The sequence below is a fragment of the Ornithorhynchus anatinus genome, chromosome 7 (genome assembly GCF_004115215.2).
Source record: "Ornithorhynchus anatinus isolate Pmale09 chromosome 7, mOrnAna1.pri.v4, whole genome shotgun sequence".
Lineage (NCBI taxonomy): Eukaryota > Metazoa > Chordata > Mammalia > Monotremata > Ornithorhynchidae > Ornithorhynchus > Ornithorhynchus anatinus.
In genome coordinates, this window is record NC_041734.1 from 73,189,176 (window position 1) to 73,209,268 (window position 20,093).

Genomic DNA, 20,093 nt, shown 5'->3' on the forward strand with positions numbered 1-20,093 from the left:
AAGCACTTTAAAAAAAAAAAAAAAACTGCCATTTTCAGTATTAGCCACAATAGCTTTTTGGCTTTAAATTCAGCATTACATTGGCGTGAATGGTATGTATTTCTTTGAAAGTCCCAATTAGAGAAGGATTAGGTTTGCTCGCACTTTTTGTACCAGGCCGCTATGAAGGGATTTTGCTATTTGCCGTGTGGCATTCGCAGAATTCACTATTCACAGCAATGCAGCATAGATCTCTTTCACAATTATTCAGAAACAAAATTTCTCACAAGCCGTAGATTGTAAACTCTTCCAAGGCAGGGACCACATCTTTCACTTGCGTTGTACTTTGCCAACCACTGAACTCTGCAGAGAAGCAATGTGGTTTAGTGGATAGACCATGGGCCTGAGAGGCAGAAGGACTTGGATTCAATCCAGAGTCTGTCAGTTGCCTGCTTTGTGACCTTGGGCAAGGTACTCCACTTCTCTGTTCCTTAGTTACCTCATTTGTAAAATGGAAATTAAGACTGTGGGACAGGTACTGTGTCCCACTTGATTAGCTTGTATCTACCCCAGCACTTAGCACTGTGCCTGGCATATACTGAGTGCTCAACAAATACCATTAAAAAAACCAACATTCTGTACAGTGCTCGGCACTGGGCAGAACTGACTTCCCTTAAGTTTGACTCTTTTCCTCTCACCATGGACAATATAACCCAAGTATAGTTTTATAAGCAGAGAAATCCTTGTAGAATAAAACTTCTACCCTCAATCATTCTAGGATTTTACAGCATGTGTCTTTTGTACATACAAAACTTTGCCATAATTGCAGCATTTAATAGACACATATAACATACCAAACACTATACTAAATATGGGATAGGAAGAGGATAATCAGATAACTCCAGATTATCTGTGTTTCACTATTTATTTTGGTTAAAACATTGTTTGGTAATTAGGGGATACTCATTCAACAAGATTATTCGGATACTGTGCTTCTCCTTGTGAAAATGGACAGGCTGTGCACACATGCATGGCTTTTCTTTAATCTCCTAGAACTGGGTGTTCTTTCACAAAGGGAAAACTCTTTGATATTCAACTTTTGAAGCTTGCATCTTGGTGAGGGCAGGGACTTTGCCTTTGGCTACTGGTGTTCTCTCCCATAGAGTTAGTGCAGATCTCTGCACACAGTAATCATTGATTAATTACCCCAACTAGAGCTACCAGCTCAAAAGGGTCAGGAAATACCTGTCTTGAGCTTTCTGAAATACTGAATAATACAGTTAGTCTTTTTACAAGTGTGTTTTCACCAAAAATAGAATTCTGGATCGAACAGAATGTTCTCCTGATTCCATGTGTCCAGACAGAATGCACAGCAAACAATCAATGGTACTTACTGAGCACCTACTGTGCACAGAGCACTGTATTAACACTTGGCAGAGTGCAATGCAGCAGAGTTGGTAGACACATTCCCCGACCACGTCTAAGTCCCACGTTTGTATGCTCTCTCAGAGCTTTCTAGACTGTAAGCTCATTGTGGCTAGGGAATGTGTCTGTTTCATTGTCATACTGTATTTTTCCAAGTGCTCAGTACAGTGCTCTGCACACAGTAAGCACTCAACAAATACAACTGACTTTCTATACTCATTTGCGCAGAGTAAGTACTTAATAAACACCATTTCTACTTGTTTACATGGTAGTTCTTGAGCACTGACTTCAAGGCCCATACTTCTTCCACCTCTAATGGAACTTCCAGCCTAGAAGCAGTGCCAAAAGAAATGGATTTCCACATGCCCAGGGAACTGGCCAAGCCATGAGGATTGTAAATGCTAGTAAATTGATGATAGAGAATTGAAAATGTTAGAGAAGCAGCGTGGTCAAGGGACAGAACATGGGCCTGAGAGTCAGAAGGTCCTGGGTTCTAGTCCTGGCTCCCCTTCTTGTCTGCTGTATGACCTTGGGCAAGTCATTTAACATCCCTGTCCCTCAGTTACCTCATCTGTAAAATGGGGGTTAAGACTGTGAGCACCATGTGGGACATGGACTGTATCCAACCTGATTAACTTGTATCTACCCCAATACTTAGAACAGTGCCTGGCACATAGTAAACGCTTAACAAATACCATCATTATCAGTGTGGCTTAATGGAAAGAGCCCGGGTTTGGGAGCCAGAGGTCATGGGTTCTAATCCCATCTCCACCACTCGTCAGCTGTTTTACTTTGGGCAAGTCATTCAACTTCTCTGTATCTCAGTTCACTCATCTGTTATTTGGGGATTAAGACTGTAAGCCTCATGTGGGACAACCTGATTACCTTGTATCTACCCCAGTGCTTAGAACAGTGCTTGGCACAGTGCCTAAAAATAATTATTTTATTTTATTATTAGATTCCATATGTATGGAATCATTATTATTATAAATAATATTAGTAGTGTCCTTTAACGTGGGATTCGCCTGTGAAGGAATCCTTGCATTGTAGGGTTGACTTAACGGGCTGAGCCCCCACGTCGGAGATTTCAGACAAGACATTTCCACTCCCAATCCCACGGCCCTTACGTAAGTATCTTTTAATTACATATTCTAAATTACTTATACATTCATTCAATTGTTTTTACTGAGCACTTACTGTGTGCAAAGCACTGTACTAAGTTCTTGATTCATATCAACGACTTGTCTCCCCTTCTAGACTGTAAACTCTTCATGGGTAAGGAACCTGACTGTTAATTCTGTTTCATGGTATTCCCCCAAGGGTTTAGCACAGTGCTCTGCACGGAGTAAGAGCTCAATAAATTCATTCAATTGTATTTATTAAGCACTTACTGGATGCCGTTGATCAAATGATTGATCACCAGGCCCTACTCTTGTTACCTCTGCATGGGATAAACCGTTCTCTTTTTTGCCTATATTAGTCGTTGCCTAAATTTAATCAGACTAGGAACTTTCCTGCACTTTTGATGAAGTGCCCCAAATTAAGTCACTCAAAAACAGGCCTCCTTAAATGTCCTCCCAGAAGACTCAGAACTAAGTACAAACAACAAAGGGTTGCAACCCTTTACAACCTAAATTTGGTTGTAAACAAAACTTTGGTTTCATATTTATTGACTGCTTATAGAACCTGCACTCTTTGCCAGCACAGATTACCAATAGCAGTCATTTTGAAATGCATACTACTGTTTCTAGTTACTTCAACACATAAGTGGGATCTAACGGCAAATTATAAAGAAAGAAAAAATAGAGACACTGAAGGAGTAAATCTATTTCAGAGATGAGATCATGTCATCCAACTTCCACCTTATTCTCTGATGTTAATTTAGACCCAGTATTCTAAGCCTTGTACAATCTCAGAGCCACCTTGCCTTAAAAGTTCTTGTTTGAAGAAGACACCACTGAAAGTGAAGCTCACCTAGGAGGCATGTGTGTAGACTATAGACAGCACCACCATCCTCCCTGAATCCCGAGCCTGTAACCTTGGTATTATCCTCGAATCCTCTCTTTCATTCATCCCACATATTTCATCTGTCACCGCATCTTATAATTTCAATCTGTACAACATGACTAAAATCTTTCCTCTTCATCTAAACTGATAGCAAGTTAATGCAAATACCCTATCTCACCTTGATTACTGCATCAGCCTCCTTGCTGGCCTCCCTGTCTCCCGTCTCTCCTCACTTCAGTCCATACTTAACGCTACTGCCCAGAGCATTTTTCTACAAAACCATTAGGTCCATGTTTCCCCACTCCTCAAGAACCTCCAGTGGTAGCCCACCAATCTCCACATCCGACACAAACTCCTTTCCCTCAGCTTGAAAGCAATCACCTTTGCCCTCTTCTACCTCACTGCGTTACTCTATTACAACGCAGCCCACACCCCTTTGCTCCTCTACTGCCAACTTCTCACTGTACCGTGATCTCATCTACTTCAATGGCTGACCCCTTAGCTACACGCTACCTCTGGTCTGGAATTCCCTCCCTCATATCCAACCATCTGTCACTCTCCCCGCCTTCAGAGCCTTATTAAAAGCACATCTCCTCCAAGAGGCCTCCGTGTCACCCGTGCACGTGGATTTGCACCCTTTGTTCACTCCATAGCACCTATGTACATATCTGTAATTTAGTTATTTATATTAATGCCTGCCTCCCCCTCTAGACTGTAAGTTCCATGTGGGCAGGAAAGGACTCTACCAACTCTGTTATATTGTACTGTCCCAAGTGTTTATTGCACTGCTCTGTACACAGTAAGCACTCGATAAATACAATTGATTGATGTGTGGTTGCCAAGGCCAGTGCAGTTGAGCTACACAGCCCCAGCCATATTGACAACATATTGGCAAGCACCGTGGTCTAGTGGAAAGAACGGGGACCTGGGAGTCAGGGCACCTGGGTTCTAATTCCCGCTCTGCCACTTGTCTGCTGTGTGACTCTGGGCAAGTCCCTTAGCTTCTCTGGGCCTCAGTTACCCCGTCTGTAAAATGGGGATTAAGACAGTGAGCCCTAGATGGAAAATGGGGATTAAGACCGTGAGCCCCATGTGGGACAGGGACTGTGTCTGATCTAATTGCCTTGTATCTACACCAGTGTGTAGAACAGTGTCTGGAACATTGTAAGCACTTAACAAGTACCAAAAAAATAAAATCGTTGTTCCTTGTCGTGATAGTTGGCTTAATGTGCCTCTAGACTACAAACTGTCTGTGGGCAGGGAAAGTATCTACCAACTTTGTTGTCTTGTACTCTTCCAAACACTTAGTACAATGATCTGTACACAATAAGCACTCAGTAAATACCACTAAGTGATTGACAGAACACTGCAAAGCCCAAGAGAGACATAGGAGAGGGCAGCTTCTGGATCTGAGTTAGAGTAATAGACCATCAATCAATCGCTCAGTGGTATTTAATGAGCACTTTCATTCATTCATTCATTCAATAGTATTTATTGAGCGCTTACTATGTGCAGAGCACTGTACTAAGCGCTTGGAATGAACAAGTCGGCATCAGATAGAGACAGTCCCTGCCGTTTGACGGGCTTACGGTCTGATCGGGGGAGACGGACGGACGAGAACGATGGCGATAAATAGAGTCGAGGGGAAGAACATCTCGTAAAAACAATGGCGACTAAATAGAATCGAGGCGATGTACATTTCATTAACAAAATAAATAGGGTAACGAAAATATATACAGTTGAGCGGACGAGTACAGTGCTGAGGGGACGGGAAGGGAGAGGGGGAGGAGCAGAGGGAAATGGGGGGAAAAGAGGGTTAAGCTGCGGAGAGGTGAAGGGGGGGAGGTAGAGGGAGTAGAGGGAGAAGGGGAGCTCAGTCTGGGAAGGCCTCTCGGAGGAGGTGAGTTTTAAGTAGGGTTTTGAAGAGGGGAAGAGAATCAGTTTGGCAGAGGTGAGGAGGGAGGGCGTTCCAGGACCGCGGGAGGACGCGGCCCGGGGGTGGACGGCGGGATAGGAGAGACCGAGGGACGGTGAGGAGGTGGGCGGCGGTGGAGCGGAGCGTGCGGGGTGGGTGGTAGAAAGAGAGAAGGGAGGAGAGGTAGGAGGGGGCAAGGTGACGGAGAGCCTCGAAGCCTAGAGTGAGGAGTTTTTGTTTGGAGCGGAGGTCGATAGGCAACCACTGGAGGTGTTTAAGAAGGGGACTGACATGCCCAGATCGTTTCTGCAGGAAGATGAGCCGGGCAGCGGAGTGAAGAATAGACTGGAGCGGGGCGAGAGAGGAGGAAGGGAGGTCAGAGAGAAGGCTGACACGGTAGTCTAGCCGGGATATAACGAGAGCCCTTAGCAGTAAGGTAGCCATTTGGGTGGAGAGGAAAGGGCGGATCTTGGCGATATTGTAGAGGTGAAACCGGCAGGTCTCGGTAACGGATAGGATGTGTGGGGTGAACGAGAGAGACGAGTCGAGGATGACACCGAGATCGCGGGCCCGAGAGACGGGAAGGATGGTCGTGCCATCCACGGTGATAGGGAAGTCTGGGAGAGGACCGGGTTCGGGAGGGAAGACGAGGAGCTCAGTCTCGCTCATGTCGAGTTTTAGGTGGCGGGCCGACATCCAGGTGGAGACGTCCCGGAGGCGGGAGGAGATGCGAGCCTGAAGGGAGGGGGAGAGGACAGGGGCAGAGATGTAGATCTGCATGTCATCTGCGTAGAGATGGTAGTCGAAGCCGTGAGAGCGAATGAGTTCACCGAGCGAGTGAGTGTAAATGGAGAACAGAAGAGGGCCGAGAACTGACCCTTGAGGAACTCCAACAGTTAAAGGATGGGAGGGGGAGGAGGCGCCAGCGAAGGAGACCGAGAATGACCGGCCAGAGAGATACGAGGAGAACCAGGAGAGGACGGAGTCCTTGAAGCCAAAGTGAGATAAGGTATGGAGGAGGAGGGGATGGTCGACAGTGTCAAAGGCAGCAGAGAGGTCAAGGAGGATCAGAATGGAGTAGGAGCCATTGGATTTGGCAAGAAGGAGGTCATGGGTGACCTTAGAGAGAGCAGTCTCGGTAGAGTGGAGGGGACGGAAGCCAGATTGGAGGGGGTCCAGGAGAGAATGGGAGTTAAGGAATTCTACCCTGTGCAGAGCACTATGCTTTAAACATGTTCCCTGCCTCATTGCATTGATGTCTAACGGAGATTTGGGGAAGTCATTTAGAAAGGCGAACAAGGACAAACTCTTTCTGAAGATTCTAAAACCCCCTCTACCCCACAAAAAAAGATGGAAAAAAAATCCCTTCCCTCAAAAATCTCAGATTTGTTTCTATCAGATTCTCTTTTTAAGATCAGAACTGCTTATTCATTTTTGGAAGAGCGATTCATCCTTGGGCTTCTCTTCAGCCCCAGACTTCGAGACACTTACGGTTCTGTTTTTACTCCACTGCAGCTGATGAATATTTTTAAAAAGTGGATTGAGGGACCAGCTGTTGTTCCCCAGAGGAAATCAAACCAATGCTCAATTGTCCATGCAAATAAAAGGAGGGTAAGTGAAGAATTACTCAGAATCCAGAGAATATCCAATCAGAATCACTTTATGCAAAGTAGGCACAAATGCATTACATTTATCAAAATTTCAAGTCGTTGGATCAGGTGCATAAAAAAACTTGTTAACCTAGATAACATCCTTCCCCAGTGGGAAGCATGATTGTATAAGTCACACAAATTCAATGAAGTATATATGGAGATTATTACTGCATTTCACACACTACCAAATAAATTTAGAAAACTGCTTCATAAACAGCCACGGTGAACAGTATACATCGGTGTTTATGGTAATTTCAAGTAACCTTCTCCTCTTTTCCCCCACTTCACTCTTCTTTGTCTTCTTCCTGCTTTCCAGCTTTCCTTTCCCTCCTGTCCTTTCCTCTTTTTCTCCCCGTCTCTGCTTTTCCCTTACTTCATCTCTCCTCTATCTCCTCCTCCTCTTCCTGTACCCCACTCTTTAACCTCATCCCCTTTGGCCCTGGTCCCATCCCACCTAAGGGAAACAAAAATGTGATCTGGGACAAGTCATCTAACTTCTCTCTGCCTCCATTTCCTTAACTGGAAAATGGGGATTCAGAACCTATCCTCCCTTCTACTTTGACTGCGACCCCCAGGTTGAGCAGAAACCGTATCCACTCTTATCAACTTTTATTTACCCCAGCGCTTAGATCAGTGCCACACTCATAATAAGCGCTGAACAAATACCATGAATAATAATAATCACCAATAGCAAATACTTGATTTCCCTGAGGTCACATGTTTAAAAGGCATGAAAAAGGGTTGACTTCCATTACTATATTTAAAATGCGGATAAAGTAGTGAATTGAGTACAATTACGCGTATGGTTGTCAATATCATTCATTCAATCTTATTTAATGAGTGCTTACTGTGTGCAGAGCACTGTTTTAAGCGCTTGGGAGAGTACAATACAAAAATAAAGAGACACATTCCCTGCCCACAGTGAGCTTACAGTCAATACTGAATCAAGACTTTCTTTATCTATGAAGGGATACTGGGCTTCCGGATTCAAAAAGACTAGTCAGAACGGTGTATCACATTTGCCTAGGTAAACATTTACGACTGGTTAACTGTACATATCTTGAATATTTTGACATTTGGTAAAATCAATCAATGCCTGGGGGAAGCAGTGCAGCAAACCTGGCTATATAAATGAAGCCTTCAAAATCATTTTTATACATGACTTTATGCCAACTGGGCAACTTTCCTTAAATGTGTCTTCTAATTTTAACATAGTCTCTGTTCAAGCGCCTCTAGGCATTTGGATAAAAAAGAGAACACTTTCAAGATTTAGAAAGCAAAATCCCAGAACCGGCAGAAAAATAGAAAGATGCTCTATTTTAGACCTTTCAAAGCAACTATTTTTAGATTAACCTTAAAACAGTTTAAAACAACATGGGAAGTCCTGATAAAATAACTTTAAATGATCTGAAATAGAAAATTCTTGCCACCCCTTTAAACAACATACTCACCGCAGAGCCACGCAGATGATCAAAGAGTTTCTCTTTAGTATTGTCAGAAAATTGATTTGTGTCTGTTTGACGCCATCATTAGACATAAACTCCTAGAGGGCAGGGCTCATGTCTTTCATATCTTCTGCTTCCATTTCTCCCTAAGAGTTTAGTACAGTGATCCACACATGATAGACACTCAGGAAATACTATTGATGGACTGAAGCTGGTAGATACAGTTGCAAAAAGTGCAGAAAAGTCAAACTCCATTCCAGTGGAGTGGAAATACAGCAATGATGGGTTGATTTACTGGAGGTTAACTAAACTGATCATTCCCCCCACTTAGACTATGAGCCCTATTGTAGGGCAGGGACTGTGTCTGATCTGATTAACTTGTATCTACCTCAGTGCTTAGATCAGTGCTTGACACATAGTAAACACTTAAAATTCCAGAATAATCATAATCATCATAGACCAAAAAAAAATTCAGCTTACATTCTATATTACCCAGCTTGGCTGATTACATGGAGTAAATTAATTGCATAGTTAATGTCATTAAATGTCATTAAATCACTAGCTTCCTTTCCCCACTGATGCTGTCCGACTGAATGCATCGAATGCCGCTTGGCTCAAATCAGAAGGCAGGCAGAACGAAATAGGAGGAAACCAGAAGCGAATGAGAGGCAGTAAAAAGAAGAGGGAAAATAAGGACACAACTTCTCCAGCCATGTTGCGATTCAGCAAAGCTAAAATAGAAATTCCTACGTCCAGGGTTTTTTTGGGGGGTGGGGGTGGAGGGGGAGGAGGGAAGTGTTGGTTGGTAAATGGCTACACAAGTTAAGGCTTAAAAATGTTTTCACGAGGAGCTGAGAGTTTCGGGTAGAAAAATATCATTGCTCTACAGGTGGAAATATGGTCTAGTAGAAAGAACCAAGGCCTGGGAGTCAGAGGACTTGAGATCTAATCCTGACCCTGCCACTCACCCGCTGGGCGACCTTGAACAAGTCACGTGATTTCTCATGCCTCATTTTCCTCCTCCATAAAATGGAGATTAAATACGTGTTCTCCCTCCCTCTTAAACTGTGAGCCCCATGTGGGAAAGGGATTGGGTATGACCTGATTATCTTGTATCTAACCCTAGGATTTAGGACAATAGTACATAGTACTATTATTTACATAGCACGTACATAGTAAGTGCTCAAAAGTTACCAAATTATCATTATTCATTCATTCAATCATATTTATTGAGTGCTTACTATGTGCACTTGGGAGAGTACAATATAACAATAAACAGACACATTCCCTGACCACAATGAGTTTATAGTCTAGAGTGGGGGAGACAGACATTAATATAAATATTCATTCATTCATTCAATAGTATTTATTGAGCACTTACTATGTGCACAGCACTGTACTAAGCTCTTGGAATGTACAAATCAGTAACAGATAGAGACAGTCCCTTCCCTTTGATGGGCTTACAGTCTAATTGGAGGAGACAGACAAGAACAATCGCAATAAATAGAATCGAGGGGAAGAACATCTCATTAAAACAATAGCAAATAAATAGAATCAGGGTGATGTACATCTCATTAACAAAATAAATAGGGTAATGAAGATATATAAAGTTGAGCGGACGAGTACAGTGCTGAGGGGCTGGGACGGGAGGGGGGAGGAGCAGAGTGAAAGGGGGGAGAAGAGGGTTTAGCTGCGGAGAGGTGAAGGGGGGTAGAGGGAGCAGAGGGAAAAGGGGAGCTCAGTCTGGGAAGACGTCTTGGAGGAGGTGAGCTTTAATAAATAAGTACATTACAGATATGACATAAGTGCTGTAGGGCTGGGGGTTGGGGGAAGAACAAAGGGAGCAAGTCAGGGTGACGCAAAAGGGAGTAGCAGAAGATAATAATAATGATAGCATTTGTTAAGCGCTTACTATATGCCAAGCACTGTTCTAAGCGCTGGGGGGGGGGGAAATACAAGGTAATCAGGTGGTCCCATGTGGGGCTCACAGTCTTAATCCCCATTTTACAGATGAGGTAACTGAGGCACAGAGAAGTCAAGTGATTTGCCCAAAGTCACACAGCTGACAAGGGGTGGAGCTGGGATTCAAACCCATGACTTCTGACTCCCAAGCCCGTGCTCTTTCCACTAAGCCATGAGAAAGGTGGGCTTAATCAGGGAAGGCCTCCTGGAGGAGATATGTCTCCAATAAGGCTCTGAAGGGATGGGGAGTAATTGTCTGTGGAATTTGAGGAATTTGAGGAGGCAGGGCGTTCCAGGCCAGTGGCAGGATGTAGGTGAGCGGTCGGCAGTGAGATAGGCGAGAGAAGGCACAGTGAGAAGGTTAGCGACACCAGAGGAGTGAAGTGTGAGAGCTAAATTGTAGTAAGAGGGCAATGAGGTGAGGAAGGAGGGGTGAGGATCTAAAATTCATGGTGAGTTTTATTACTATCATTATTATTATTATTTTTTATACGGACTGAAAAGCATCGGATAGCCCTAGGAAGGAAAGCAAGCTGGACTACACTATATAGGCATGTTTTAAAAATCATGATATTTACCAAGTATCTGCTATGTGCCAAGCACTAAGCTGAGCACCAAGGTATTTACAAGAATAATCACAAAGGACACAATCTGTGCTCCATGTCTAAGGGGGGAGGTAGTTCAGGTATTTTACCTCAATTTTACATAGTAATAATAATAATAATGTTGGTATTTGTTAAGCGCTTACTATGTGCCGAGCACTGTTCTAAGCGCTGGGGTAGACATAGGGGAATCAGGTTGTCCCACGAGGGGCTCACAGTCTTAATCCCCATTTTACAGATGAGGGAACTGAGGCACGGAGAAGTTAAGTGACTTGCCCACAGTCACACAGCCGACAAGTGGCAGAGCTGGGATTCGAACTCATGAGCCCTGACTCCAAAGCCCGTGCTCTTTCCACTGAGCCACGCTGCTTCTCCAGTAGGAGAAGGAAGTAGGAAGTAGGAAGCAGAGCTGGGATTCGAACTCATGAGCCCTGACTCCAAAGCCCGTGCTCTTTCCACTGAGCCACGCTGCTTCTCCAGTAGGAGAAGGAAGTAGGAGTAGTAGGAGGAGTAGTAGGAGTAGTAGGAAACTAAAGCACACATAAGTGAAGTGACTTGCCCAAGGTCACATAACAGTCAAGTGGTGTAGCTGGGACTAGAACCAGGAACGCTGGGCTTCCAGGCTGGTGCTCTTTCCATCATAACAAGACTATTATTGGCTTAGTGGAAAGAACACGAGCTTGGGGGTCAGAGGTCGTGGGATCTAATCCCGGCTCTGCCACTTGTCATCTGTGTGAGTTTGGGCAAGTCACTTCACTTCTGTGTGCCTCAGTTTATCTCAACTGTAAAATGGGGATTAAGACTGTGAGCCCCACGTGGGACAACCTGATTACTTTGTATCTCCCCCGGCGCTTAGAACAATGCTTGGCACATAGTAAGCGCTTAACAAATACCATCATTATTATTATTACTCCTTAAAGTAATTTTCAAGGGAGTGGATTCTGGTAAGCCCTTCAACTGGCAGTGTTAAATCAGTGGGATCGTGTTTGCTCTGCTCCATCAAATGTATTTTTTAACATAATATCACAACCAGAAGTACTGATTTCTCCAAGAAGCTGTCAAAAAAAAAAATCTGTCCAATTTTTTTGGAGAGTGGCATTGCTATCTCTTGGAATGGATCAGTGGGTGGTTCAAGTTTATCGGAAAGCCTCTCTCTCAATTGCAGTTATAAAAAGACTCCTCTATCCTATATAAATCATTTTAAAGTCCTTTACGTATCTTTAGATAGACTAAAACCAGAACATATGAAAACAGACGGCATTACTGCGTTCACTTGCAATTAGCACCTACACCAGAACACAATCCAAATGGAGACAGGATGAGTGAAATAATGACATAACGAGTGTTTGTTTCCTTCTTCCCTTCTGCATTGCCAATCATTTAAACTAATGATTAGTTTTTGAAACTCCTTTTCCTGTGAGGAAGAAACAAAATCTTCCTTTTGCCTAATTAAAAAAATGTTTCTAATTCATATTCTAGATTCGAAAGAAGACATCTCCAATATTTAGAATTTTGGATTCTCACAGGAAGGCAAGCCTTCACAATGACTTGTTTTATGAACTCTAGCCAAAAAGCTCTCAAATTCTTGTAATAAATCTGCTGATTTGTCTTGACTCCCCACATTTGTTTTGGGTTAGGTTTTTTTTTGGTTCATTTCTAGAGACCTAAAATCTAAGACCTAAGATCTCAGATCAATATTCTGTAGTGCCAATATCCTTTGTCTTGGCTAATGGGCTCTGAGTCTTCCACACTTTTGTCCAGTAGTTGACCAAGATTCCAAAAGCCATGCCAAATAAATTGCTAAGGTGGTAATGGAAGCTTTAGACTGTAAGCTCATTGTGGGCAGAGAATATATAGTCTCCCAAGCACTTAGTATGGTGCACTGTATACAGTAAGCGCTCAATAAATAAGATTGATTGTAGCTTCATCGGCAGACCTAGAGTGAGGTGATGGACAAATGATGAGTGGATGCAGATGGCCCAGACCCCCAGACAATTCTATATGGCCTGGACATAGAATGGCAATGTATTCTCATTGGGATGTGTGCCGGATGAGGAGTTTCCACCAAATGACACGCTCTTAATTTTGGCTGATTTACTGCCATAAGTGAACATTTCTGGAGCGTGACCTTAGAAGTAAGTTTGTTGTAGGCAGGGAATGTGTCTGCTAGTTCTGCTGCATTGTACACTCCCCAAGCACTTAGTACAGTGTTCTGCACATCATAAAGAGCTCAATAAATACTACTGAATGAATGAACCAGTGAATGATCGATCGTCTGATTATAGAATTGCTAGGACACTACATCTGGATGACTCAACAGTCCCTTAAACTTAATACAGTCAACACCAAACTTCCCATCTTTCCTCCTAAATCCTCTCATCTCTGGCAAGAAGACCACAACCCTCCGTACCTGCAAAAGTTCACATTTTTAGTGTGATCTTTGACTCCTCCCTGTGTTTCAACTCTGATGACATTCTAAGCTCTGCCAATACTTCACAGACCTGTCTCTTCTAATTCCAGCTGGAGCATACTCTTCCATCCCCGGCAAGAAATTCCCCGATTCCCCAAAATATGGTCATTTTTGTAGTAATAAAAGCATCCAAAACAACAATCATCATAAACCACAACAGACTTTACTGACTAATTCGTGCGGACCAGGAAGAGATACACTCGGGTACTGCAAGCCAAGTATATCTAGCAGTTACATTTCTTTATAAGATCTGTCCCCTGGGAGAACAACTACATTACTAGGAGCTAGCATGACTCAATTTATCGGCAGTATCAAGCTATCAAGGTGACAGTCAGTTAGACTGTAGGATTTGTGAGCCATAGAACAAATTGTCTAAAGTGAAACGACTAAATATAAATCATGGCCAATCCCTAGCAGGTCTTTGGCTACCACAGGTCTTGGCACTCTATCGGGCTGACGCTGATATGGCTACTCTTGCCAAGAGGCTATTTCCCAGCCCATCCCGCCTCTTGGCAAAGGGGTCAAAATGGATTGAACAGCTCACCCTCCTCTTAATGACCCAGATGGTTATCTGGAACAATCGATGGTCCTTTTTTCCGATTCCGATTCCATTTTGGTAAACGGTTTTGTACGGTTCGGTAAACAGATCCGTATGAAAGAGGAGAGAGGACAAAATGGATTGTCCTTAAAGCCAGCTGCTTCCTCAGAGGGTGGGTCGGAGAGAAAGAAAGCCCTGTCACTTAAGGGTTTACAATACCAGATTATCTCCCACAGAGCATCAATGCTTCCCTTATGGCAAGAAGCCAGCCTCAAGAGCTCCTGCTCGATGGGTTGAAATTAACAAACCGAGTTTCGGCAATTAACAGAGAAGTAACGTGGTCTAGTAGATAGAGCATGGGCCAGGCCTGGGAATCAGAAGGGCCTGGGTTCTAATTGTGGCTCCACCACTTGTCTGCTATGTGTACGAGGGGAGGTCGCTTAGTTCTCTGTACCTCAGTGACCTCATCTGTAAAATGGGGATTACGACTGTGAGCCTCATATGGGACAGGGATTATGTCCAACCTGACAGCTTGTATCCACTCCAGCGGTTGGTCCATACAGTGCCTGGCACATAGTAAATGCTTAACACATACCATTAAAAAATTCAAAAATAACCTCAAAGGAAGTGGTTGAAACAATTCTACCTACTGGGCTTCTATACATCTATAATCTAACAAATATTCACAGTCACTAGATTCTCTAAAAAGGTTGAGACCCCTTGATATCTCTTTATGCTCAACCCAGGGGGGAAAGGTCTTCCTAGGGAAGGTCCTGCAAAGACCTACTGTTAAAAATGTTCAAAGTAATCCAGATAAAGCCAGACGAGCCCATTTTCTCCCTAAACTAAAGAAACTAAGATCATAAGTTAAGAAACTAAAGCAGATGATCTGAAAGGCTCCAGGTTTCCTGAACCCAAGTGGCCATTTTGTCTGATGCTGTCCATAGCGACTCCATGGACACATCTCTCCTAGAACACCCCACCACTATCTGCAATCATTCTAGTAGTGTATCCACAGGGTAATGGCAAAAATACAGAAACAGTGTGCCACTGCCATCTTCTGCATAGTCAACTTGAGTCTCCACCCTAGATTTTTTCCCATGCCACTGCTGGCCAGCACAGGTGAGTTTTGACTTGTAGCAACTTACCTTCCAGTAGCTAACCACTGCTCAAGCTAGTAATGGAATGGGCATGTGTCTGCTTGACTCTCCCTCCCGTAGCTGAGACTGATAGAATACTGGAAACCCTCCACGTGCAATCCTGAGGGGGGCAAGTGGTCATACCCGAAAGGAATTTTGCTAAATTCTTGCTTTCATATTCCTGATGTTCCCTGAGGTCACAAAGAGACCATTCAATCAATCAATAAATCATACTGTGCAGAACAATGTACTAAGTGCTTTGGAGAATACCTTTAGTCATCCTCCCTCCCAGCCCTACAGCACTAATGTACATATCTGTAATTTATTTATTTATATTTATGTCTGCCACCCCCTCTAAGTTCGTTTTGGGCAGGGAATATGTCTATTTATTGTTATACAGTACCCTCCCAAGGGCTTAGCACAAAGCCCTGCATACAGTAAGTGCTCAATAAATGTGTTCGACTGAATGACTGAATCAATGAATACAGTACAACAGAAGTGGTAGACACATTCTCTGCCCACAGGGGCTCTAAGTCTAGAGGGGGAGACAGACAAATACAAATATTTGTACAAATACTAATGACAAAACAAAAAAAAATTACAAATATGTGCACAAGGGCCATGGGGCTGAGGGAGGGGTGAATGAAAGGCGCCATCAGGATGATGCATAAGGGAGTGAGAGAAAAAGAAATGGGGGGTTAGACGGGGAAGGCCTCTTGGAGGAGAGGCTTTCAATAAGGCTCTGAACGTGGAGAGAGTCATTGTCTGCTGGATATAAAGAGGGAGAGCGTTCCAGGCCAGAGGCTGGACACGGGCGAGGGGTCAGGGTAAGATTCACGAGATTAAGGTACAGTGAATAGATTGATTTTAGAGGAGCGAATCATTTTTTTTTCCCTTTCCCCAATCCCTTACTGCCCTCCAAATCTTCCATAAACCAACTTGGTCTGTGGCCAAACAAGCCCACCTAATGCTGTGTAAACATGTGCTTGTTGTGGGCGGTCATTCATTTAATCAATCATATTTACCGAGTACTTACTGTGAGCAGAACACTGTACTAAGCACTTGGAAAGTACAATTCGGGCAACAAATAGAGAGAATCCCTCTCTATTCTCTCTCTCTCTATTCTCTCTATCTGTATTGAGTGCTCACTGTGTGCAGAGCACTGTACAAGTGCTTGGGAGAGCAAAATATAAAAATAAACACATTCCCTGCCCACAACGAGCTTGCAGTCTAGGAGGAACATGTCTATCAACTCTGTTATGCTGTATTCCTAGCAGTAGCAGCAGCAGCAGAGAAGCAGCGTTGCCTAGTTGAAAGAGCACAAGCCTCAAGTCGGAGGATCTGGGTTCTAATCCCGGCTTTGCCAGGTGTCAGCTGTATGACCTTGGGTAAATCACTTAACTTCTCTGTGTCTCAGGTCCCTCATCTGTAAAACAGGGATTAAATCCTATTCCCACCTACCTAGACCGTGAGCCCCATGTGGGACGGGGTCTGTGTCCAACCTTATACCTACCCCAGCACTTAGAACAATAGTTGGCACATAATAAGCACTTAAATACCATTATCATTATTATTATCATTGATTATTAGTTGCAGCAACACTTATTGAGGGCCTACTGGGTGCAGTGCACTGTTCTAAGCACTTGGAAAACAAAGAAAGGATATATTTCCTCTCCTCCTGGAACTCACACTCTCTCAGGGGAGACAGACACATAGTATTTGTTAGCACTGTACAGTGCACCATGAAAGAAAGAGACCTAGAAAGCATCCTAAGCATTACTTCCCCTCTCAGGGACGCATCTGGAGAGTTTCCAGTCCTCTACCAGCCACGACTACAGGAGGGAAAGTCAAGCAGGGGCCACTCCATTCCTAGCTTGGGCAGTGGCTAGCGAATGGAAGACAATCTGCTACAAGTCAACACTCACCTGAGCTGAGCAGCAGCACATGGAGAGAGTCGAGGGCAGAGATTCGTTTACTGCGGGGAAGGAGGCGATGGTAAAGCGCTTCCGTATTTTTACCAAAAAAACTCCGTGTATTCCCTACCAGAACGACTGCAGATGGAAGTGGGATGTTCTGGGAGAGATGTGTCTGTGGCGTCGCTATGGGTCGGACACGACTTGACAGCATAAGACATCAACAAGAAGCATTACTTGCTTCTCAAAACTCAGTTGCCTCACCAGAGTACTCTAGCAGAGAACTTCAATGATAATGGTCACACCTCACTGTCTGAACCATTGTTTGTAAAGTGAAACCAAGAAAGTCCTCACTCAAAGGAATTGAGGTGAGAGTTATCATAAAAATAACACCCATAGCTGTTCATTCTGCTATTTGTTTAAAAAAGGGAAGGCAAGCAGCATGGCCCAGTGGAAAAAGTATGGGCCTGGGAGTCACAGGACCTGGATCCTAATCCCTACTCCATTGCTTGTCTGCTGTGTGACCTCAGGTAAGTTACTTATCTTCTCTGTGCCCGTTTTCTCAACTGTAAAATGGGGATCTAATACCTGTTCTCCCTCCTACTTGGACTGTGAGCCCAATATGGGAAAGGGACTGTGCTGAACCTAAAACACTTGTGTCTATCCCACTGCTTATAATAGGGCTTGATACAGACTTGACACGTAATAAGCGCTTGAAAAATTACCATAAAAAGCACTCTTGGCAGTTTTAAAGGACATTTGGAGCCCAGAGATTAACTTCTAAACAGATATCACTGATCATACAGAAAGGAATTGGTTAAACAAGCACTTTGAAATAAGAGTATCTGATAAAATTGAGAAGAGGCACAGCCTAGTTGGAAAGAGCATGGGCATGGAGGTCAGAAGGACTTAGGTTCATTCATTCATTCATTCAACAGTATTTATTGAGCGCTTACTATGTGCAGAGCACTGTACTAAGTGCTTGGAATGTACAAGCGCTTGGAACGTACATTAGGTTCTAATCTCATCTAATCTAATCTAATTTTAGGTTCTAATCTCACCTCCACCACTTGTCAGCTGTGTGACTTTGGGCAAATCACCTAACTTCTCTGTGCCTCAGTTATCTCATCTGTAAAATGGAGATTTAGACTGTGAGCCTCAGTGAGACATGGACTGTGTCCAGCCTCATTAGCTTGTATCTACCCCAGCACTTAATAGAGTGCTAGGTACATAGTAAGCTCTTAACAAATCCCATAAAAAAGAATGCTCAGTCCAGAAACCTCCTACCTAAAGCCAAAAAGAAAAGCCTCAATGTGAAGCACCAACATTTTAAACTGTTCACAATTAAATTTCTTCATTTTAAAGTATTTATTTCATTAATTCATGTCATTAAATTAATGTCATAGCCCTACATTGATATACAATGTAAATTTAGAAGAAATGCAAATGCTCCCTCTGAAACTCACCAACAATTCAAGCTCAAGAGAATTATTTCACTTAGGAAAATACACAATCCCCCAATTTTTTCAGTTGACAAATGTGAAAACTCCCTTTGCCTTATACCGCTGTATGTTATACATGATGGTTGTGTAGGATATTAATTTTATTTCTCTTATACACCAGAAGGGTCACCTTAGGCTAACAACACAGGTTGAGTATCTTGGCTGGCTAGCTGTGGGCAGAAACATATGGATGATAGCTTAACAGAAATACAATAACAATAAACCAACTCCAGAGCACCAAAACTTCCAGCCTTTTAAAATCAATCAGACTAAAAGCTTTTGATGTGCGGCCTTGAAATAGCAGAAGACAAGCTCTGATCCCAAGTGACCTCATCCAAGAATGGTAGCCTGAAAGCTTCACAAGTGAATGCAAGAATGAACATGGAGGAGAAGATTAAAGGAGGAAAAAGACCATGAGGTGAGGAAGATCAAACTGTTTTCCGCCATCGCGATTTACTGAGCAACTACTCTAGGCAAAGCATTGTGCAGGGCAATTATACAGCGATATAAACTGCAATCCATCTCTCAGCAATAGTGAATGGAAACAAGTACAAGATGGAAGAGATTTAATAGTCATGAAACCAGCCAGGAATAACAAACACAAGCTATAGTACATATATTCATGCTTTCATTCATTTATTCATTTCGTTATAATAATAATAGTTGTGGAATTTGCTAAGCTCTTACTATGTGCCAGGCACTGTATTAAGCTCTGAAGTGGATACAAACAAATCCGGTTGGACACAGTCCCTCGTCCCATGTGGGGCTCACAGTCACAATTCCCATTTTACAGATGAGGTAACTGAGGCCTAAGGAAGTGAAGTGACTTGCCCAAGGACACACAGCAGACAAGTGGCAGAATCAGGATTAGAACCCACGACTTTCTGACTCCCAGACCTGTGCAGTTTAATAATAATAATAATAATAATAATAATAATAATAATGGAATTTGTTAAGTGCTTACTTTGTGCCAATCACTGGTCTAAGCACTGGGGGTAATCAGGTAATCAGGTTGTCCCACATGGGGCTCACAGTTTTAATCCCCATTTTACAAATGAGGTAACTGAGGCACAGAGAAGGTAAGTGACTTGCTCAAAGTCACACAGCTGACAAATGGCGGAGCCGGGATCCACTACGCCATGCTGGTTATCCACTGAGCCACGCTGGTTTTCCACTAAATAATCGTATTTATTGAGCGCTGACTGTATGGAAAGCATTGTACTAAGCACTGTCCAATATAACAGTAAACAAGACACACTCCTTGCCCACAGTGATCTTACAGTCTAGAGACGAGCTATGATATTTCAGCACTGGTGTGTCTGGAATGGATGTGGCTGGGAGAGGGAAGGAATTAATCAGGGAAGGCCTTGCGAAAGAGGTGGCATGTGAGTTGGAACAAGGTTCAGTCAAGGATTATATTGTACTCTCCCAAATGCTTAATACAGTATTCAGTACACAATAAGCATTGATTGACTGACCACTAAAATGTAATCCATTTGATATTTTATATGTTTATAGTTCATTCAGTTCTCCTATAAAGAGTG

General features: G+C 43.3%; 1 protein-coding gene and 1 non-coding gene across 6 annotated transcripts in view; one reads left to right on the top strand and one right to left on the bottom strand.

Moving 5' to 3' along the window:
• ADAM23 (ADAM metallopeptidase domain 23) overlaps positions 1–20,093 on the bottom strand; it is a 201,161-nt gene that overhangs the window by 110,089 nt on the left and 70,979 nt on the right. The gene's annotated exons all lie outside the window — the stretch shown is intronic.
• Positions 16,917–17,049, top strand: LOC114813448. Its single transcript, XR_003761168.1, has one exon. It is a non-coding gene; the product is annotated as a small nucleolar RNA SNORA7 (small nucleolar RNA).